A 22,836-nucleotide genomic window follows, 5' to 3' on the forward strand; every position below is an offset into this window, starting at 1 on the left:
ATTTGATCTTTACCACCTCCAATAAATAGCAAAGTAGATAAAACTATGATATACAGTGTGTCTAATAATTCTGTTCTCACACAACGGGAACATTATAAATATTAAGTAAAACCAACTCAAACACAGTTGTTTCACTGCTTCCAACTATCCAGGCTTAAAGACTCTAACATAACGCCACCTTGTGTCTGAACGAGGACGCCACTCATACCCGTATTGCCCAACTCGAACAAACCGACCTGTTTTGCTTTGACTCAGTTTCCACCCACACACCTACCGTTTATTATGATGAGGAAACCAGGATTTTAAAGGGAGATACTTAATATGGTAACATGGCAAGCCCATGTGATTCACTCCCTGGGGAAACCCCATAGAGGATCACCCATGGAACCAGCTGGATTTATCTCAACACTGCTTCACCCACTTTGTGTCATCATGGTGGATTCTCCAAAACAAACATGAAACATGGGTTAAGGAATGACAGCCGGATCACTCATTGGCATGTCTACCTTTGTGGCAAGTCTCTACCTGCTTCACTCGAGGTATGCTTCAGACAGACACCTGTAGAGGTGTGTAAACATGAGTTCATGATTCTTACACCTCGTTAGACGGATCCTGTGATGATCTATTTGTTACTATGATGACTGTGGAGCCTTAGAGGCACTGTTTAACGCATAGAAACCTACACTCTGTATGAACACGTGAATCTACATTCAAACGGCATCCATCCTCTGGTGATCAGTGCTCTTAATCATTGTTTTATTATATTTCTGCTTATTGTTTACAGTACCACAGTGCTGTTGGATTCTTTATACTGACTGGTCAGAATGTGTGGATTCATATGTATGTTTATGCACTAAAACTGAATCCTGAACATGATATTTGATATTATATTTTAAATGATGTCTTCTAAATCCACCAGGAAAAAAAACAACAACAACGTAATATCAGAAAATATAAAGAAAGTTCTGTGATCAATACACAACTGAAGATCTCTGTTGATCAGTACTCTTGATGAGTGAGTTGTAATGGTTTCAGTCTTCAACTACTGTATATGACCTTGTTGGCTAAGGTTACCCACAGCTTTATTCCTAATTTCAATGTTGTCTAGCATGATAACTCTGATTACGCAAACTTGTTGAATGATAAAAAAAAAATAAAATAAAAAAAAGAGAGCATAGCAGCAGACAGATGGGTATTAGATCTTATTCATATGGTCACAAAATATTACATTTTATATTAGTTAGGAATTTAGATTGAATTTATAAATATATAATTAAAGAAAAATACATCTGTCACAATGTTAAAAAATGTAGTGAGCAAACATAAAGTACAGCGATAAAAAACTGGTTTATATAAATAAATAAATAAATATATATATATATATATATATATATATATATATATATATATATATATATATATATATATATATATATATATATATATATATATATATATATGTATAGAGTATGGATCACTTACCAATCAAAACAATTACTAAATGGTGTATCATGCAATCATGCACCACAGTATGGGGGCACAGTGGCTTAGCGGTTAGCACATTTGACCCCAGTCCAAAGGCATGCACTGTAGGCTAATTGGCATCTCTAAATTGTTCATAGTGTGTGTGATTGTGCTCAGCAATTGGTTGGCACCCCATTCAGCGTGTCCCCCAACTTGTGCCCCGAGTTCCCTGAGATAGGATCCAGGCTCTCCCACAAACCCGTGTAGGATAAGCGGTATGGAAAATGGATAGATGGCTGGATTGATTCACCACAGTTAACTCATGGTAGTTTTCTGAAAAGGACTCCAGGACTATAAAATGTCAAAGTAAAACAATATTGTACAACAGTAAAGCTATAGCACACTACTCTGAGTATTTATAAGGGTAGGCCAGGAAACTGAAGTGGGAAAAGTAGGTGACTTCGAATTCCTTGTATTGCACATCACTGAAGTCCTTTCCGGAAGCTACCCATCTCATCAATAAGGCATGAAAGGAAGTCTGCACTTCCGGAAGGCATTCTGTCCACTTAAATACTTAGATAATGAACTGAGCTTCCTGTTATGGTCTCCTCACCATCCATAGCCACTAACACTGTAGGGGTAAAAACAGACCACTATCAATAGAGCTTCAAAAGATTTCATTAACAATAAGAGATAAACTGACATCATCATCAGAGACTCTTTCCACATCTAGCAGGTGGTATTGGAGTGTCTGCTCCTGTTTCCAGACTCAGGAACAGGTCCTAATCTTCAACCACCAAACTCTGACCTCATTCCAGTTTCTAACTGGGACCATACACTTTGTATTAATAAATCACTTCCATTGCACTGTACGTCACCTAAAGCACTCCACTCATTGCACAAACAAGTCAATTGTCCTGAGTGTTCTGTCTGTGTTTAACATTTGTATTCTGTATTTATTGTTATAATATCACATGCTGCATTATTTTATGTGACTGTGTTGTCCACTATCAATATATTTTGTTGCACGTACTCTTTCTGAGACTACTTTCCGAGCCTATACAGCACACGTGTACTTTAATTGGAATTATACCACAGTGCTGTTGAATTTTCAGTTGTGGTCAGAAGGTGTAGCTCACTGGTGCATTCAACTTACCTCGGAAATGGGAATTCGCTATTTAGAAAATCCATCATTTTCAAGCACATGCCCAAATCTTTTATTCCTTACTTAATTATATACGTGACATAACATAACAAATACACGTTTGTAATTAAAAACTACAGTGCAAATGATACCACTGGAGTTGATCAATTAAAACAAGGCAGTGAAAAACTAATCATGTATCCATACTGGTTCCAACCTTAAAACAATAGCCTATATATGTAGTTTCTGAATATCCATCCCTCTCTTTCTCTCCCTCACTGTGTGTGAGTGTGTGTTAGACAAGGAAAGACCCTGGCACCTTCTCAGGCTCAAGTTGTTTGATAAAGGCTTTAACATCTTCAGGCAACTGCTTCCAGCTTGGACAGTTCAGCTGTAGGAGTTTGCTGTTTACGATATTACACCGCTCCAAGATTGAACAATGCGCCTGTTGTTTACAGATCTCCACTTAATAAGGGCCATATTGAGACAGAAAGGTCTGGCCAAAAACAGACGCCCAGCCCTCTAACGCATCACTTCTGCTACCTCGCTTTAGAAACAAACATTCAGAGAATGATACTTCAGTGGAAGCTATTTTACCGAGGTCAGCTGTCTGCTTTGTAAAGAATTTTAAATGTTTTTTTTTGTTGTTTTTGTTTTTTCCATTATCATGTCCAACATTAAATAAGATTTTTATCAGCCCCGCAAGATCTTTTTCCGCTGCAAAATCATTTGATCTTGAATGTTTACCCAGGAATTGTCATAGCTGAGGCCTTTTGCGGTTGATCCAGATGTTATTAGAAAAAAAAAAACACACTCCATCTCTGTCTATTTAGAAATAAAATCTTGGGGGTGTTTCATCAAGTGCAATCACTTGACACGATGATCACTGAGAGAATCTACAGCATGGGCTAGAATGAAATCAGCCCCAGCCTCTACATCCTTTTCCCTGCACTGTTGTGCGGTTGTTCTTGGTAACACAAAAGCAAATTAGATGATGTGCTCAAAAATGTAGCAGCATTTTATGTATTTTTCCTTGAAAAAGGCAGTGCCCATTTATACTAGCCCATTTATACTAGCCATCCCTGGTATGGTGGAATGGTGGTGTCACTGACAGTGACTGTTCACTGGATTTCAGCAGCTAATGATTAACAAGATACACTGTGGTCAATGATAAACCCTTTGCTCTTCTGCAGCAGTTATTAAAAGTCCAGAGGTGTGTGTGTGTGTGTGAGTGAATCACATGATAAGTTCAGGATGGATTCCCTCTAATGGTCATTTTTATATTTCTAATCCCAGTCTTTAAAATATCTAGACTTCTGACTGCGGGATCCAGTATTGGCCCGCTTGTGACTGACAAAACTGCAATGATAAAAGAGTTTGCAGAGACTCAGGGAATGGTCTGCGAGTACTAAATAACTAACTGAAACCACGCTTTGCCAAAAACATCAACATGGATGGATTTACAATAACTTTCAGGACAACAAAATCAATCATATGATGTCATATGTGGAGCAGATTTAGAGAAGGGGAATCATCTTGGCATGGAGTTCAGCTGCTCGTAGGTTTGCGGAGGAGAACCTCATTCTGTAAAGCATCGCTCTCACTTAAGGACTGAACAATATCCTGAAGAAAAATAGGGAAGAAATTGCTTGAAATATTGACAGCTGGATAAGAAGGCACAGACAAGCTGTTGGCAACAGACTTGGACCTTGCAAAACACCAAGAAAAAAAAACCCAAACATTTTTATAACCCCATTTGTTTTTTTCAATTTGACTTGCAATATGTTTATATTGTGCTATGTTGTTCCTAGCAATAAAAGTTTCCATAGCAGGCCTTAATTACCACTGTTTTGGAATCTCAATATTTTTGGAAGCAAAAGCGAACTGTCCAAGAGTCATAACTGTCTTTCATTCAGTTTCCATCAAGCAAATCAATAATGTCTGTCTGGAATGCAGATAAATAACGATATGTCATTATATACAACTTCTCCCAATGACTGCCTCCTGCTCTCTAGCTCTGTTTTTGCTCTCACCTGGATACCAGAGTGTTAAACAGTCACTTATGTTGATGAGCACACCCATTATGTGTTCAACCCACTTCTTCGGAAACAGAGACACAGAGAGAGAGGCACAGGAAGAAGATGGCAGTCGACAAGTGTAAACACTTTGAGTAATGATTCTATTTCGGGATCATCAACTTTGAAACATTCAAACAGTCTCCGTCTACTTTGACCTCACTTTCCACAGCTCTGCGCTCACTCACTTAAGATTTGAACCTAATACTAACACATAAAAGCACTTAAACAAAGGCTCACATTTGGCTCACTTACGTTTGAAAGCAGCACAGACCCTCACGTTATGCTAACTCGTGAGGACTTTCAGAGACGCTTCCTGAGAAGCATGCTTGGACTCTCCTTACAGGAAAAAAAAAAAAATCACATACACGTGTGGCCGTGTAAGTAATGTGTCATGAAAAGGGGCATTTCACCATATCCTCAAATTCAAATAAACACGTGACATCATGGGAGTAATATGTGAGCATGTGAAAAATGAAACTGTGAAGAAGTTATATGAGAAAATCAATTAATTGTATAATAATTCCCTTCAATAATTCCCTACATACTGTAAACCCTACCTAAAATGTTAACGTGAAAATAAATGAATCTTGTAATAAAATAACATAATAAATGATTCATGATACAATCACATGAATTGTAATAAATGAAAATAAATGATTCATGATACAATCACATGTGAAAATGAAAATCACTTGCCTCATGTGAAAACTTAATGTGAAAATAAATAAATAAATCGTGTAATAGAGTTACGTGAAAAAGGCACATGTACGACAGGTGACAAAGTCACATAAATAATGTACAAAAATAATGTAAATAAGATAAAATCATCTACCCTACACGTAACATCAATAGGTGACGTGTAAAAAACGTAATTAAATTGTGAAGAAATAACGTGACGAATAAAATCTTATGCTATACATATGAATAAATAATGTGAACATAAATTCACTATGCAATAAAATGAAATGCCTTACATCTGCAAAATGAACATGTGAAAATGCAGCGATTTTTAATTTGATGGTGCAACACGTCTCAAAAATCTTGGGACGGGGCAACAAAAGGCTGGAAAAGTAAGTGTTACTAAACAGAAACAGCTGGAGGTTAATTGGCAACAGGTCAGTAACGTGACTGGGAATAAAAAGACTATCTTAGAGAGGTGGAGTCTTTCAGAAGTAAAGATGGGATGAAATCTGGATGGACGCATATATGTTGCTATTTACATTTTACCCAGCGTCCCAAATTTTTTGGAATTGGGGTCGTATGTTGTATTTTGTTTCAAGAGCTAAAACTATTTAGTATGAGATATGCACAAAAACAAATACTTTTTTCACAGCACTGTATATGTAAGACATTAATGTGAAAAATAAATCAATTCAGTAATAAAATATCTGAAAAATATGATATATAAATAATAAATATCATGTATAATATAACCTATATGTGAAAAATGGACCTCTGTCAGAGAAGAAGCTGACTCCTGAGACCACTTGTGAGAAATATGACAAACATGGAGTGCTCCAAGAGTGTGGCACTATCATCATAACATATCATATTTTATTGATTCCCAGCACTGCTTATGTTGAAACACTTGGAATGTCACAATGTTGCTGCTTCCCAGAGATTTATCCCTGGATATTGTGGTTACTAATGCCAAACCTGGAGGGCCTTGCGAAATGTATTCACCCCCCTTGGTGTTTGTTCCTTCTGTTTTCAACCTGGAATTAAGGCGGTTTTTTATTTGGATTGTATGTAATTGACATAACAAAATAGTACAAAGTGGAATGAAAAAAAATACCTTGTTTAAAAAAAGAAAAGAAAAGAACAACTGAAAACTTATGAGTGCGTATGTATTCACCCCCTTTGCTTTGAAACCCCTAAATAAGATCTGGGGTCCAATCAGTTCATTACAGATGTCACCTAATTAACTGATTAAGGTCCACCTGTGTGAAATCAAAGTGTCACATGATCTGTCACATGGTGTCAGTATAAATACACCTGTCTTGAAAGACCCCAGAGTCTGCAACACCACTAAGCAAGCAACATGAAGACCAAGCAGCTCTCCAAACACGTCAGAGACATAGTTGTGGAGAAGTATTCAGTCCCTTCTGAAAGTATTGGAATGACAAGGCCACTTCTTTTTGTCATCCACTGAATACATTTGGGTTTGAGATCAAAAGATGGATATGAGATCAGAATTTCAGCTTTCATTTCCTGATATTTAGGCGACTGAAGGGAGACACACCCCTCCCCTACCCCAAAACAAACAACAACTGGAAGAGCTACAGTAAAAGCCTGAAAAAGCAACACAAAAGAAAAATGCAACATTATGGTGATGTCAGAGGGTCACCAGCTTGATGCAGGTATTGCAAGTAAAAGATATACCACCAAATATTTATTGTTATTTACTTTAAGACTATCTGTTCAATTACTTTTGCTCGCCTAAAAATTGGGTGGTCTGCCATGTTCTAGGTTGTTTAACACATCTAGATGTAGATATTAGGAAATGAAAGCTGATATTCTGATCTATCGTCTCATTCATCTTTTGATCTCAAACCCAAATGTCTTCAGTGTATAGCAAAAACAATACAATTGGCCTTGCTGTTCCAGTACTTTCAGAAGGGACTATAGATCAGGGTTGGGTGTATAAAAATATCCCAAACTTTAAAGATCCCACAGAGCACCATTAAATCAATCATAACAAAATGGAAAGAATATGGCACCACTACAAACCTGACAAGAGAAGGCCACCCAGAAAAACTCACAGACCGGGCAAGGAGGGCATTCATCAGAGATTCAACAAAGACAACAAAGGTAACACCAAAGGACCTGCAAAGATCCACAGCAGAGATGGGAGTATCGGTCTATAGGACCACTTTACACTCCACAGAGCAGGGCTTTATGGAAGAGTTGCCAGAAAAAAAATCCATTGCTAAAGAAAAAAAAACAAAAAAAAAACACGTTTGGAGTTCATAAAGCAGCATGTGGCAGACTCCCCAAAAACATGGAAGAAGGTTGTCTGGACAGATGAGGCTAAATTGAAGTTTTTGTCCATCGTGGGAAATGCTGTGTGTTGCGCAAACCCAACACTTCCCATCTGTGCAGAGATGACACTATACCCAGCGGTAACGTGTTATCTCAATAAACATGACAAATGAATAAAAAATGTAATAGAAACTGAAATGCTAATAGCAGCAGTGTAGCTTTTAATGCCATGTCTGGCAAAAACAAACTTACAAAAATGACAAGCGTTGCATAAATACAATAAAAAATAAAACCAAAGGAAAGAGGGAGCACGGTGGCTTAGTGGTTAGCACGATTCCCACCGTGGCCCTGTGTGTGTGGAGTTTCCATGTTCTCCCCGTGCTGCGGGGGTTTCCTCCGGGTACTCCGGTTTCCTCCCCCAGGCCAAAGACATGCATGGTAGGCTGATTGGCATGTCCAAAGTGTCCGTAGTGTATGAATGGGTGTGTGAGTGTGTATGTGATTGTGCCCTGCGATGGATTGGCATCCTGTCCAGGGTGAACCCCGCCTTGTGCCCGATGCTCCCTGGGATAGGCTCCAGGTTCCCCGTGACCCTGAAAAGGATAAAGCGGTATAGAAAATGGATGGATGGATAGATGCATGAGTCAGTCTTGAATGACCTACGTGACATCTAGTGAACACCACTTCATCAAATCTTGTTTTAATAGAGATTAAAAGTCTGTTGGGGATTTTAGGATGGATTTTAGTGATTGAGAGAAGGTTTAAGGTCTGAGGGTGGGATTTAACACTCTTCTACTTCCAGCATAACTTCCTCCTTTGCAGCCATATCCGCTTGTGCATTTCCTGACAGACCAACATGACCTGGAACCCAGCAGAAGATGATGTTAAAGGATTGATGCTGTAAATTCTTTTGTTGTGCTTTTCCAATATATTCCACGGCTAGAAGTAAGGCACGTGCTTGGGCTGTGAAAATTGAGCATTGTTTTGGGATGCAAATTCCTTAATGTTGTCCAATCACCATTGCTGCAGTTACACTGTTTTCCACTTTCGAGCCATCTGTAAATAGAAATTTAAATATTAAATGGAAACATTCAAGTGTATTTAGAAATTATAAGCATACTTTTTTTTTCCTGTACATTGCCGGATAACATGACAGGGCATACTGAATTATAACAAGGGTTCAATTGACATGATTATTAATGCAGTTACTTATGCTATACCACACACACACACACACATACACACACACACACACACACACACACAAAGTCTTTTATGTCTGATCATAATGGCAGGCCAAACCCAAATCAGCTCTTACAGGAATTACGAGGTGATGTCAGGCTCATCATCTTTCTCCCATGAAGCCAGAGCGGGAAAAATGGCCATTCATGTTAAAAGAAAAAAAGTAACCTTCAATAGATATGTGTCAAGGATAAAAGCCCACTGGTTATGACGCACAGGAACACACAAAAAAGGCAAAAGAATCGAAAAGGAAATGGACAATGAAATTAAGATACGTACTATAATGACTGCTTCTGTTTAAGCATTCAGGAGGGATGACTGGGGCACGCACATCTTCTGATGACGCAGAAAAGCTACAAAAAAAAAAAAAGAAAAGAAAAAGAAAACAGAAAAAAAGTTACGCCTTCACCTTGCGATCCTGTAAAGGTTGGGGATTCTCATCAGCGTTCTTTGCGTTATTCATCTTTTGTGTCATCGTTTGACCTGTGATCTTCTCTGCTTAATGGAAAGGGAAGCATTTACTTGCAGATTTGGAAGATAATCGTTTTACATACAAAAGGCATCTATTAAAATGATAAAGAAGCAGGAAGAAGCTTTTATGAAATGCCCTTCTGAGCTTTTATTTTAGACTGGAATGCATCACCTGCTATATAACTCCATAATGCATTCAGCATACATCTCTGAACCTTTAAAAACAGTGTGATCTTTTGCATGTCCAGGTCCTGAGTGGAGAAAAGGAAAAGGCCAAACAGTTCTCGTCACTGGATCTGCCATGAAACATAAAAGTTATGTTTAGGCAGGCTGTATAATCAGACATGAGCAGATATTAATTAATTTTAAATAATTATAATAAATATATCATTCACATTACACCACAGCATTGTTGAATTCTTGAATCTGATTGGTCAGAAGGCAGATACGTGTCTATGCATAATGTTTCGAAGCAGGAACAGTCACCTCACAGCCTCAGGGTTCCTGGTTCGATCCTGAGTTTTGCATGCTCTTCCTGTTTTCCCATGGGTTTTCTTCCAGATTCTTCAGTTTCCTCTCACTGTCCAAAACCACATTGACACATGGACACATGCATGGATACGCTATGCTAAATTGCCCCATAGGTGTGAAAGTGTAAGTGTGCATGATTTCCTGTGCTGGACTGCCATCCTATACAGGGTGAATTTCACACCTAGTATTTAGTGTTCCTGGGATAGGCTCCAGATCCACTGCAACCCTGACCAGGATAAAACAATTACTGAAGATGAATGAACAAACCTGTTTCAAGGACGTGCTACAACAGAAATATAACTATAAATGGATAAAAGTGTGATGTGTCATTGATATCGCTGGCAAATTGGTGTGGTAGTGGCAGTGGTGATTTGGCGGTTAAGGCTCTGGGTTACTGATCAGAAGGTCGGGGATTCAAGCCCCAGCACTGCCAACCTGCCACTGTTGGGCCCTTGAGCAAGGCCATTAACCCTCTCTGCTCCAGGGGTGCTGTATCATGGCTGACCCTGAGCTCTGACCCCAACTTCCTGACATGCTGGGGTATGTCCTACCTAATTTTTGGGTGAGCCTCTTTCAGTTGTTTGTTTGGGGGGGTTCTCCCTTCAGTCTCCTCTTCAGGAGGTGAAATGTTGCTCAGCTGGGTTAAGGTCTGGTGATTGACTTGGTCAGTCTAAAACCTTCCACTTTTCCCCCCTCATAAAGTCCTTTGTTGTGCTGGCAGTGTGTTTTGGATCATTGTCTTGCTGCATAATAAAGTTCCTTACGATTAATTTGGATGCATTTCTTTAAACATCCAAATTCATTCTGCTGCTACCACTATGAGTTACATCATCAATAAAGATTAGTGAGAATGTTCCAGAAGCAGCTGTGCAAGCCCAAGTCATGACACTACCTCCACCATGTTTAACAGATGAGCTTGTATGTTTTGGTTCATGAGCAGATCCTTTCTTTCTCCACACTTAGAGGTTAATTATTGGTTCCAGAACTTTTGTGGCTCATCTCTGTATTTCTTTGTGAGTTTCCCAATTCTTATTGCTGATGAATGGTTTGCATCTTGTGGTATGGCTTCTATATTTCTGCTCTTGAAGTCTTCTTAGAACCTTGGATTATGATTCCCCTGCCCTGTGGAGATTGTTGGTGATGTCACTGACTGTTGTTTTGGGTTTTTTCTTCACAGCTCTCAAATGTTCGTGTATTCAGCTGTCATCAGTTTGTTGATTTCCTTAGCCGTTCATTCGGTGTCTTTTCCTCAATACATCAGTAGTTATTTCTTTTTACGGACATTCCAAATTGTTGTATTGACATTACCCAGTGTTTGTGCTAAGCCTCTGATTGATTTTCCCTCTTTTCTCAAAATGGTTTGTTTTTCTCCCATAGACAACTCTCTGATCGTCATGTTGGTTTATCTTTTTAAACAACAAATGCAATCTTCACCAGTGAAACTGAAGGCTAAAACCAAGAGTAGATGTTCAGAGCTCTATATTGTTAAAGAATCAATCTAACAGAACACACTGGGCTAAAGAGGAACAATATTTTTGCTCGTCCACAAATTGCGTGGTCTCATACAAAATGTGCTATGTTCTGGTGGTAGAGCGGGTTGTCCACTAATCGTAGGGTTGGCGGTTCGATTCCCGGCCCTCGTGACTCCACATGCGAAGTGTCCTTGGGCAAGACACTGAACCCCAAGTTGCTCCCGATGGCAAGTTAGCACCTTGCATGGCAGCTCTGTTACCATTGGTGTGTGAATGGGTGAATGAGACACAGTGTAAAGCGCTTTGAATAAAAGCGCTATATAAGTGCACCATTTACCATTTATCTACATATAAATACCAGGAAATAAAAGCTGAAATTCTAAACTCGCTTTTCTTATTCATCTTTTGATCTCAAATCCAAATGTCTTCAGCCTACATAAAAAAAGGCTTTAGGATTAACAAGGCTTTAGGATTAACAAGTGGTTGCCTGTCCCTCATATGTTAGCACAAAGTGCCAGTTAACTTGTTCCAAAGTTTACTATCTAGCTAAGTATGTAGGACGCCCAGTAAAGCAAAGGTCCATCCTACATAGTCTCACTATGTTGGATATCAAACTGGACTAATTGGAGAATATTTCAAATCACCTAGATAAAAGAAATCTGTGACTTTTAAGGTTTTAAAGGCATCCTTTTCGTGCTCGTCACACTTTCTTATCATGTTACAAACAAGCCGTTGGAGATGTTCACCAAATCTAAACAAACTTCCAGTTTGTATCATCACTTCATTTCATTTTTTTTTCGATCATTCATGTGTGGCTGTTAAATGATGGATTGATGACACAGAGGCTGTTCTATTCGAATTTGAAGCCTATTTCTAAGTGTTATTTATCTTTGAGATCTCAATTGTCATTAGCTTCATAAAAAGGCAATTGTGCCACAGTTCCATTGTACATACTCTATACCATACCTTTATAACCATTCATTTATTTTCATCAAAAGCTTTAACCCAGCCAGGATCGATGTGGATCAAGGAATATACCCTGAATGGCTCACCCACCCACTCACACACACACACACACACACACACACAAACAACATTTAGAATCATTCCACCTTTTCCTCAATATTATTTATCGTATATTATTTTATTTTAGCAATCCTCTGTATAGCTACAAATATCAGTGTCTTGTCTGCTGTTTAGTACATTTGGACATACACTCAGGAAGTCAGATATCTTGACAATATAATACTTATTCTATATATGAGGCTGTTAAACTGTTCAGTAACAATGATATATTGAAAAAAGAACCAGAAGATTAAAAATAAATGACTTTAAAATGTGCTTTTGACATGTTTTAATAAGTTTATCCTCTTGCACCTGTTCTAATGGGCAGACTGCCTCGGTATAAGAGGTTAGAGGTGTGTGAAAGCCGGTACATTATGACTCACAGTCCCCCTGAGTCATACAGGACGACACAAATCAATGACAAGCTCGATGTTTTCATCTCTGCTCCTTTGTGATATTAAATTCCCCTTCACTCACATCAAGGTTATTTTCATCTCTATCTCTTTTCTCTCTTTGTTCTTTCGCTGTCTCTTTTCTGATAATGTGCCTTTTAGCTGCTCCTGTGTGTGTGTCTATCTGTCTATATACCTGTGCCGTGAGCTCGTATATGTGTATGTGCCTCTGTGAATGTACACCAGGCAGTGACTGCACTCAGTGACCCTGCTTTATCTCTCCCTCACTATATCCTCACACTGATGAACAGCGCAATGCATTCTCCTCCCTCTCCTCCATCACCAGTGTGCCCAGGGGTGACAGCTCCTCCACGAACACCGCTCTCCAGTTAATTAGCTAATTAGCAGGCCCGCTCAGCTGGCCGTAGCGCTGTGACTCACCGCGATAGGCCTGCCGCTATCACTTCAAAAGAGGAGTCAGGCAGCCACAAATTACCTCCTGACACCAGGGATAAAATATGAATGTGTGTGTGTGTGTGTGTGTGTGTGTGTGTGGGATGCACTCTATAGCAGGTCGTAGATGGGCTGAAAGGTCACTGCGAGCTAGAGCGTAATGAGCTGAGCTTCGAGGGGGCATCAAATTCTCGGCTAAATGCTTTTCATTCTTAATGCCGCCTATATATGTATGCGCCCTCCTCAAACTCATGCATGCAAATTAGGCAGTGCTTTAATTAAGCCATCCACTTAATGGCAACAAGAGACCATGGATACCATATAAGGAGTCTTTGCCATTTTGCACAAAAACCCAGGCTCATCAATGCAGTTCATTAGAGATGAATGTGAATCACATCTGAAAATAGCCCTGCCTGCTTCGGTCAGTGGAGTTTCATTCATGGAAAGTCATGCCATCAATGCGTTAACACCTCCACATGAATGACACATACATAGAAAAAAAGTTTTGTTTTGTATTTGGAAAGAGTCACCAAGTGTCACTTTTTATGTCACTTTGTATGAATGTGTCCTTATTACTTCTGTATGCATGACTAAACCTTTCAATTCATCATGTACCCGATAAAACACCTAATCTATTATCACAGCTTATATCGCTTTCTTCTGTTTCCTGGCAGGTATGAAAACCTGATAAGTGTTTTAATTCAAAATGCGCCAGATATTAGAAAATTATGTTAAAATGACAAGAAGCATAAACATTTTCGGCTAGACCTAAAAAAAAAACATATGTGGCAGCCTAGGAAAACCCTTAACATGGTGACATTTTGTACTATATGTATATATAGAGACACACACTATATGGCCAAAAGTATGTGGACACCTCTCGTAGTGATTGAGTTCAGGTGTTTCAGCCACTCCCATTGCCAACAGGTGCAATACATCAAGCGCATACTGTTGCCATGCCATCTCCATAGATTTCATGAACACTGCCAGTAGAATGGGTCATGAAGGGTAATGAAGAGCTCGGTGACTTTAGATGTGGAACTGTCATAGGATGCTACCATTGCCACGAGTCAGTTTATTAAATTTCTGCCAAGGTCAAAGTGTTAGATCCAGTGTAAGAGTTCTTACTGCGAAATGGAAGCAGCTCAGTCACAAAGCTGTAGACCACACTAACTTATAGAGCGGGGGCTGCCAAGTGCTGAAGCGTACAGTGGGTAAAACTCACATATCGTCTGTTGCATCACTCAGTAGAGAGTTCCAAACTGCCTAACAGCACAAGAACTGTGCATCAGGAGCTTCATGAAATGAATTTCCATGGCCAAGGAGCTGCACACAAGCTGAAGATCACCATGTGCAATGGCAAGCCTTGGATTGAGTGGTATAAATCATGCTCCCACTGGATTCTGGAGAATTGGAAAAGCGCTCTCTGGAGTGATGATAATGCTTCACTATCTGCCAGTCTGATGGATGAATCTGGGTTTGGCGGATGCCCGGAGAACACTACCTACCAGAATTCATAATAACAACTGTAACGTTTGGTAGATGAGGGATAATGGTCCGGGGCTGTTTTTTTTAGGGTTTGGGCCCCTTAGTTCCAGTGAAGAGTAATGTTAATGCTACTCCATACAAAGACATCTTAGACAATTTTATGCATCCAACTTTGTGGAAACAGTTAGTGGAATGCCCGTTCCTGTTCCAGCATGACTGCACCCTTGTGCACAAAGCGAGGTGGAAGACATGCTTTGATGAGTTTAGTGTAGATGAACTTTAGTGGCCTGATCAGAGCCCTGAACTCAACCCCAGTGAACATCTTTGGGATTATGGGATTAGGAGCCAGGCCTTGTTGTCTAACATAAGTGCCTAACCTCATAAGTGCTCTTCTGATTGTATGGGCATAAATTCCCACTTACACAGTCCAAAATCTTGTAGAAAGCCTTCCCAGAAGAATGGATGCTGTTTAAGCCCCAAAGGGCCAACCACGTATTAATGCCCATGGTTTTGGAATGGGATATCCAATAAGATCATATATATATATATAGCTGAGTTTTGAACAGAACAGACTTTCCTGAACTGAAATCTATTTCTCTTTGGCATGTATCTTAACCACATGTAAATTTCTGTCTTCCACATGTAAATTTCCCCCAAAAGTGAAAAGAGAGAAAATTACATTTAAAGATTTAATTCCGATTGCAGCACCGGAACATCGCAGGCTTTTTGACAGCTGGTACCTAATCACAAACTGAATTGATTATGCTTATGCCCATTGCTCTACAGCACATAATTTACAACACTGTGATTCAAAGCATGACAGTCACTGTCTGAGAAAACCACATGACAATTACACAACGTTTTAGATATCTTTAAGCAGTTTTGTTTAAAACACCCGTGTTTGTTAAACCGGACCTGTATCCAACTTTGTAGGCTCTTTGCAAGAAGATGAAGATGTCAGTTTGCTGAAATATATTTATATTTTCTGAAAGTTGCTCTCAATTTTGCCTAAAACTCAGGAGTAATGTCAGCTAATCTTGCTAGAGACTCCATCTACACCACATCACCAGATAAAGTCTTCTCTCTATGTTCAGATGCTGACAAGACTCAACTGCTGGCAAACATAAACGAAAACATCACATTTCAACCTCAGTTTAATTTCCATCAGTGATCTGCAAGCAACGATGGAAAAACTGAGACAAGAAAGTAAAAATAACGAGTTTGCTATTTTGATATTACCAATAAAGCCACTTGACATAATATTGTTCAGTTACTTAAAACCTTAATTTGTTCTTTTTCCTTCCACTTTTCCCACTGGGAATAGCAATAACAGAAGATCAGTCCAGATTTCTCTATCCCCATCTACAGATTCCAGAACCTCCTCAGTAATCCTTCAGACATTCCCAAGCCAAGTGTGAGATATAATCTCTCCAGTGGGTCCTGGGTCTGCGCTGGGTCCAGTGGGATGTGTTTGAGAGCACACCATTGGGCATAACTGTAAGCTGCTCTAATCATCTCAACTGGCTCCTCCTCCTAAATTCAGTGGAGCAGTGGCGCTACTCCAAGGCTCTCCTGTGGAGAAACCTCATTTCTGACACTTGTACTCATGACCTTATTCTTTCATTCATTACTCATAGCTCATGACCATAGGTGAGAATAAGGACGTATACAGTGCAATCCATTAATATTGGCACTCTTGGTAAATATGAGCAAAGAAGACTGTGAAAAATGTATTGTTTAACCTTTTTATCTTTTGTTCATGAAATTCACAAAAATACTCTGCGCTTATGGATATAATTTATATATATAAAAAAATCTTTGTTAAACATAGATGTCCAACAATTATTGGCCACTTTTAGTCAATACTTTGTGCTACTTTCCTTTGCCAAGATAACAGCTCTGAGTCTTCTCCTGTAATGCCTGATGAGGTTGGAGAATACATGGCAAGGGATATGAGATCTGCACCAAATCCACCTCTGGTGTTTATTGCCAAAAAGCTTCATTTTGGTTTCATCTGACCATAGAACCCGATCCCATTTGAAGTTCCAGTAGTGTCTGGCAAACTGAAGACGCTCGAGTTCATTTTTGGATGAGAGTAGAGACTTTTTTCTTGAAACCCTTCCAAACAACTTGTGGTGATGTAGGTGACTTCGGATTGTAGTTTTGGAGACTTTCTGACCCCAACATACAACTTACTTCTGCAATTCTCCAGCTGTGATTCTTGGAGATTTTTTTGTCCACTCGAACCGTCCTCTTCACAGTGCGTTGAGACGATATAGACACACGTCCAATTCCAGATTGATTCATAACATTTCCAGTTGACTGGAACTTCTTAATTATTGCCCTGATGGAGGAAATGGGCATTTTCAATGCTTGTGCTATTTTCTTATAGCCACGCCCCATTTTGTGAAGCTCAACAACCTTTTTCCACACATCACAGATAAATTCCTTGGTCTTACCCATTGTTATGTATGACTAAGTGACTTTTGCCTGTGTTACCTCATATTTATACCCCTGTGAAATGACCCAGGAAGTCATGGTCGAACAATTTATTTTACCCAAGTTAACCTAGTTAATCAGGTGTACTAAAAAATGTTAAATATGAATGGGAATATACTTCAGATATATTTTCTCATATGAATTCATAGGGGGGGCAATAACTGTTGCACACCTATATTTAACAAAACATTTTTATTTTTGGATAAGCTTGTGTTGTGTTTGCAATTGTTTGATATCCATGAGAGCAGAGAATTTTGTAAAAAAAATTTTTTTAAAAAGATCAAAAGGTTAAACAATAAAGACTGTTTTTCACAGCCTTCTTTGCTTATATTTACAAAGTGTGCCAATATTAGTGTATTAACCAATAAACATAAGAGCTTCATCCCCAAACTGAGCTCCACCACAGAACAATACAGTGACTATAACCCTGCTGCTTCGGACACAGTTCATTTCTCAATCTAACACTCCTTGTTTCAATGCTGGTACAATAAGTGGCTATACTGTAAGCAAGATAATGACAGCCATTGAGTTTCAATATCAGAAAATATCAAACTTAGAGGGAAAAATATTCATCTTTGCATCAGTGTAATATTGGGAGACATTATAGGGACTTTTTTTTTCTTATAAAGCATATGCAAAGCATAATTAAGTGTTTTATTCCTCATGTAGAACTTGTACACTTATTAATGAATGACACCTCATGCTTTTTAACTGTTTATAATTACAGTTAATGTTGTAAAACACCTGTGAGACAAGTTAGTTCCTATTATCACTTATAAGCTATAAACAGTTGTCCTGAAGTTATCCTGAAGAGCTGCAGCAGAAAACTTACTGATACACTCACTGATACAAAGTGTTAACTCCTTCCATAAACATCTCCTTACAGAAAAAGTAACCGTATCAACAATGATATATTTCTCAAATGCAGGTTTGAATCTGTTTATTAGGTGCAGTAGTCTGGCTTCCATACTAGTCCTTGTGAGTGAGCTGTTACTATAGAAACGGAAATGTATTCAAACAATGGCATTGATATAAACCTACCGTCAGAACTGCTTTTTTTAATTTAATTTTTTTTTTTTATAGATGTGGTATATCCAAACTTCTCGTGTTATTGGCTGCACACAAGAAGCAGTATATAACCTAGAGATCTCCAGATGTTCAAATGACAGCCTGGCAAATGCCATCTTATAAAATTTTCTCAAAACTACAGACACTTTTTCCCACAGCACTAAAACAAAACAAAACAAAACAAACAAACAAAAAAAACCCCCCAAAAAACACAAACATTAAAATGAATTTTCACTGTGTACCCAATACATCATGAGGTGCATCCTTCAGCTTGACAAACAATGCAGCTTGGCTTGGACTGATTGTTCTCAGTTCAGACCGAGAGACGGGTGGCCCATCAGAGCTGAACATCATCCGTCCAGGCTGTGTGAAGAGACCACACAGGAGGGAGCTCTATCCATCTTCTCTGTAGAATCAGTGCCATTCAGAGAATCACAGTACGAAGGAAGGACAAGGATTTTGGACGAAAAAGAAGGTCACTTCAGTATATCATTGCTACGTTCAAGATGGTGGAAAAAGCCTTTCAAAAAGCCGGTCAGTCAAACATTACCGAATAATAAATGTTTAGTAACAGACATCTGAATTCACCTTAATGGGCTCCAGTGCGTGTCTGCGTTCAATACTTTATAGAGGAGTCTACAGTCTCACAGTCGCCATGACTTGTGGTGTCACGTTCATCAATAAACATTCTTCTCAGTTTCACCAGCTGCTTGTGAAAGCTGTCTGTGTGTATACTATGTAAACACTCCGAGCAGACTTATGAACCGTGGGGAATTACAGGAAGCCACTGCTGCAGCTGGAAATGGAACAGTTTGTAATGTGGCCATGCCGTAGCCGCGATACACCAAGAATGCAGGAGTAAAAATCACTCAAGGGTCCAGAGCCTGAGTTGCTCTCATGGAAGCAGCAGTAATAAAAGCGCTCATAGGAAGTGTCATCGGCTGACAGAAGCGCTTAAGCCATCGCCCCTCACTGCTCTTCCTCCTGTTACAGCACTCAGGGGGCGTCCGGTCTCAATCACGTTTCTGGCTTCTGCCTCTGATTGGAAATGCACATGACGCATACGCACACTTGCATGTGTTTTGAGGCTTTGGCGCAGAAAAGTCGAGCCTCTCATTAGGTTCCGTGACGCTACTACCATATCTCCCTTGAGTTCTATGAAGAAGACTGATGATAAATGAGCTTATTCATCATTATCCAACTGGGGACTGATCGAGTCCTGCGATATTAAGTTCAGCAAGCATGAAATGACGTGACATTACAGGACCCTGGGACAGGTTCACCAGACAAATGTGTACCTGGCTGCTATGTGAGGATTTTCTGAATCCGAGAAGACAGGCATGTGGGCCACTGGATATGATATAACGAAAGGAGCAACGCTTTTTTTTTCTGGCCAGTACAGCGTCCTGCAGCAGCTGGAATGGGTGTTTAGACTGCAGCGTTCTTCTATGGTCCTCTCCGAAAGCACCGCTCCCAATGCTGACCCACCCCTCATTTCCCTCATCTACTAATAAACAGAACACACCCTTGGCAGAACATCAGACGGAGCAAACAGTCAGTCTAACACACGCACACATACGTACATAAACACGTGCAGAAGTGAGAAGAATCATCATCGCTCTAGTGTGAGGTCCGATCAAGCCCACACTGTATCCACTATGCTTTCTATTTTTCCCCAGCCCTGTTTTTAAAACTTTTATCATTTGCACTGTAGTTCATCATCCTCCAGAGCTGGGACACTTTTACACTAATGTAAGCAGGGGATATCTTCTCCATTAGTAGAGACATTAGGGAATTTACAATGTTTACAGAACATGCTCGAGGAATTTTTATGGAACCACCTTCCGAGATGTTCTCCATGGGGAGATGAGCTGGAAATGCGGGATTCATTGGCCAATATCTTCCACTTGAGCTTTGCACTCAGACCACACTGCATGCCTTGAGTCAGTTTAGGATTTTAACATGAAAAAATGTCAAGCTGATAGCTGTAAATAATTGGATTGTCATGTTCAGCAAAGAGTTGTTAAATAAAGCACTCATGGAACATGAGATGGACTAAATACTTTTGGATGAAATGCAAAAAAAAAAAAAAAATGCGGAAGGCCCAGAGAGCTCTAAGAAAGGAGGAGAGGAAGAGAGGAAGAGAGAAAGTAAGGTTGAGAGAGGAAAATGATTGAAAGCAGCGTAATGAGCATTTAATGGTTTAAACGTATTCAGCAGCATGGCGAGGCCTGAAGCTTAAGCATTAGGTGGGCACCAGTCCTGCTGTGCCCAGAGACTCATAAAACATCTAAAATAGGCAACCTGCTGAGAGAGTAAGTGTGTGAGTGTGTGAAACACTGGAGCAGCTAGAGATAGAGTAGATGGGTTGAGATGTATCGTACAGTAGGAAAGCACAGAGTAAAAGAGCAGTAACTTACAAGCATGGCAAAAAGGGTGAGAGTGGAGGAGAGAGAGAGGTCGACTACCAAGGCAAGAATCTACCAATGAAACACATCTGGTCTCGGTTTTACGGCTCCACCTCAGCCAACCCAGGCTGCCATGCATGCCTCCCTGCATATCATAAAAGGCTTCTGTACAAGCTGCCTATATCACAATTATGTAACAGGATCCACTCGTCCGCTAAAGGAGAGCGCAGGAAGCCTCAGGCTCCGTACGCACACTTTGAAACAAGTCTGAATCCTTTACATTTCCCCAGACCACAAGGAGACCCAGGGGGTGCTGAGGTCAATCATAAGCAAACTACACTCAGGTCTCGAAAAGCACCTCCTTGTTTAAATAAAAGGCGCGATTTAACAGCCAAGTAAGGGCCTGTGGGAACAGCTGTATACAATTCTATTGTAACATAACATCGCTTCTTTCAGATCCAGTTTCTGTGCCTGTGACAGAGTTGTGCCGATCAAGGACAGCTGGGAAAAAGACCAAAATAAACCTGTTTTGGAGAAATGAGCTGTTTCATGTAAATATATTTGGGACTGATGAGCAGATGTTCATGATATCACAAGGAAGGGTGGTGCATACCAGACGGCCTGGGTGAACACATTCTTATTGTACTGAGACGCCAAAACTGAGAGGAATGTCCTGTAGATTCCACAGATTTGGTGTTTGAACATGACAATGAGAAATGCATGCCATTGGACTTAGTCAAGACCACGGGCATGCTTTTCCCATTGTAATGTTCAAACCTGTGGAATTTCGAAAATGTGTTCGTGTCTCTGTACGGCAGTGGATCTGGGAATAACTGTGAATGCTGCTGATTAGGTACTTACAGTACTAGGGATTAAACACAATGCCACTATATGTATCGACGTATATATATTTAGTTCTTCATATCTGACTGCTCACTGGAACCCACAAATGATCGGCGAGATGCCATCTCTAGTCTTAACTATTTAAAAAAAACAACAACAAAACAACACCTATTTAAACCAAACAATCTATTCATCCTGAATAATGCATTTGGTTATATCCCTAGTACCTACATACCTTCATTTGTTCATTCATTCATTCATTCATTCATTCATTCATCCATTCTATATCCTGGTCAGGTTCGTAGTAGCTCTGGAGATATGGCGGTGCTACCGAGCCAGTGTGCCACCCTCTACCCAAATACATCTGCTCTTTAATCCCTTGTCTTAAAAGGCGATGAGTTGTAACAATACCAAAGGATACCTGGCAACGCCCTTTGTTTTCCTGAAACAGAAACCCAGGTTTACACTAAACACTGAGAGAGACATCATCCAGTTAGTAGAAATGCTCACTAGCTCTTCATGCAGTGTGTCAGTCTATGTGATGTAAAACTGCTGTGTCAAATCCTTTAATACAGCCAGCAGGGGGGTGTGTAGGGAGATGTTTGCCCCAGGCACCTCACTGTGGGTGTCCCAGAAGTGTGATGGAAATAAAGACATGAATAAAAATGTATTTAACAAAATGTTCTTAATATAGAAGGTTATAATACAAACAGTCAAAGTGAAAATGGCAGGTTTAAAGTATAAAATAAGGCCCATGATGAATAAATCACTGTGCAATGGCATGCTACATTCATTGCTCTTCAGTAACCATGTTATTCTATGATAATAAATGGTGGGCACAATGCAGGCCATGGGAATACGTCCCACTGGACTTTAATCCATCACAGGACAGCAAACAGTTTATATATATATATATATATATATATATATATATATATATATATATATATATATATATATATATATATATATATATATAGTATAAGAGAACACTCCAGTTGCAAATCTAAACTTCTAAATAAATAGAATTTTGAACACAAGAACATATATCTAACTCTAAAATAAACTTCTCTGAAATCAAATTTGATAGAATAAACTTCTCTGAAATCAAATTTGATAGAATAAACTTCTCTGAAATTAAATTTGATAAAATTTAATAGAATAGTAGTTGTTGATTGTATTGTAGGGTTATATAGGAGAGAGAGAGAGAGAGAGAGAGAGAGAGAGAGAGAGAGA

At 39.4% G+C, this 22,836-nt stretch overlaps 1 long non-coding RNA gene across 2 annotated transcripts; it reads right to left on the reverse strand.

Annotated features, from left to right (window-relative positions):
- Positions 1-3,552: 3,552 nt before the first annotated feature.
- LOC124628761 (uncharacterized) lies at positions 3,553-22,449 on the reverse strand. 2 transcript variants are annotated; one of them, XR_008397246.1, is made up of 5 exons: positions 9,868-22,449; positions 9,554-9,677; positions 9,190-9,263; positions 8,987-9,017; positions 3,553-8,724 (listed from the first exon to the last, which is right to left on the reverse strand). It is a non-coding gene; the product is annotated as an uncharacterized LOC124628761 (long non-coding RNA). The 2 variants fall into 2 exon arrangements; XR_008397245.1 differs by having other exon boundaries at positions 9,784-22,449.
- Between the last annotated feature and the right edge of the window lie 387 nt (positions 22,450-22,836).

The sequence above is a fragment of the Ictalurus punctatus genome, chromosome 1 (assembly GCF_001660625.3).
Source record: "Ictalurus punctatus breed USDA103 chromosome 1, Coco_2.0, whole genome shotgun sequence".
NCBI classification, from domain to species: Eukaryota; Metazoa; Chordata; class Actinopteri; order Siluriformes; family Ictaluridae; genus Ictalurus; species Ictalurus punctatus.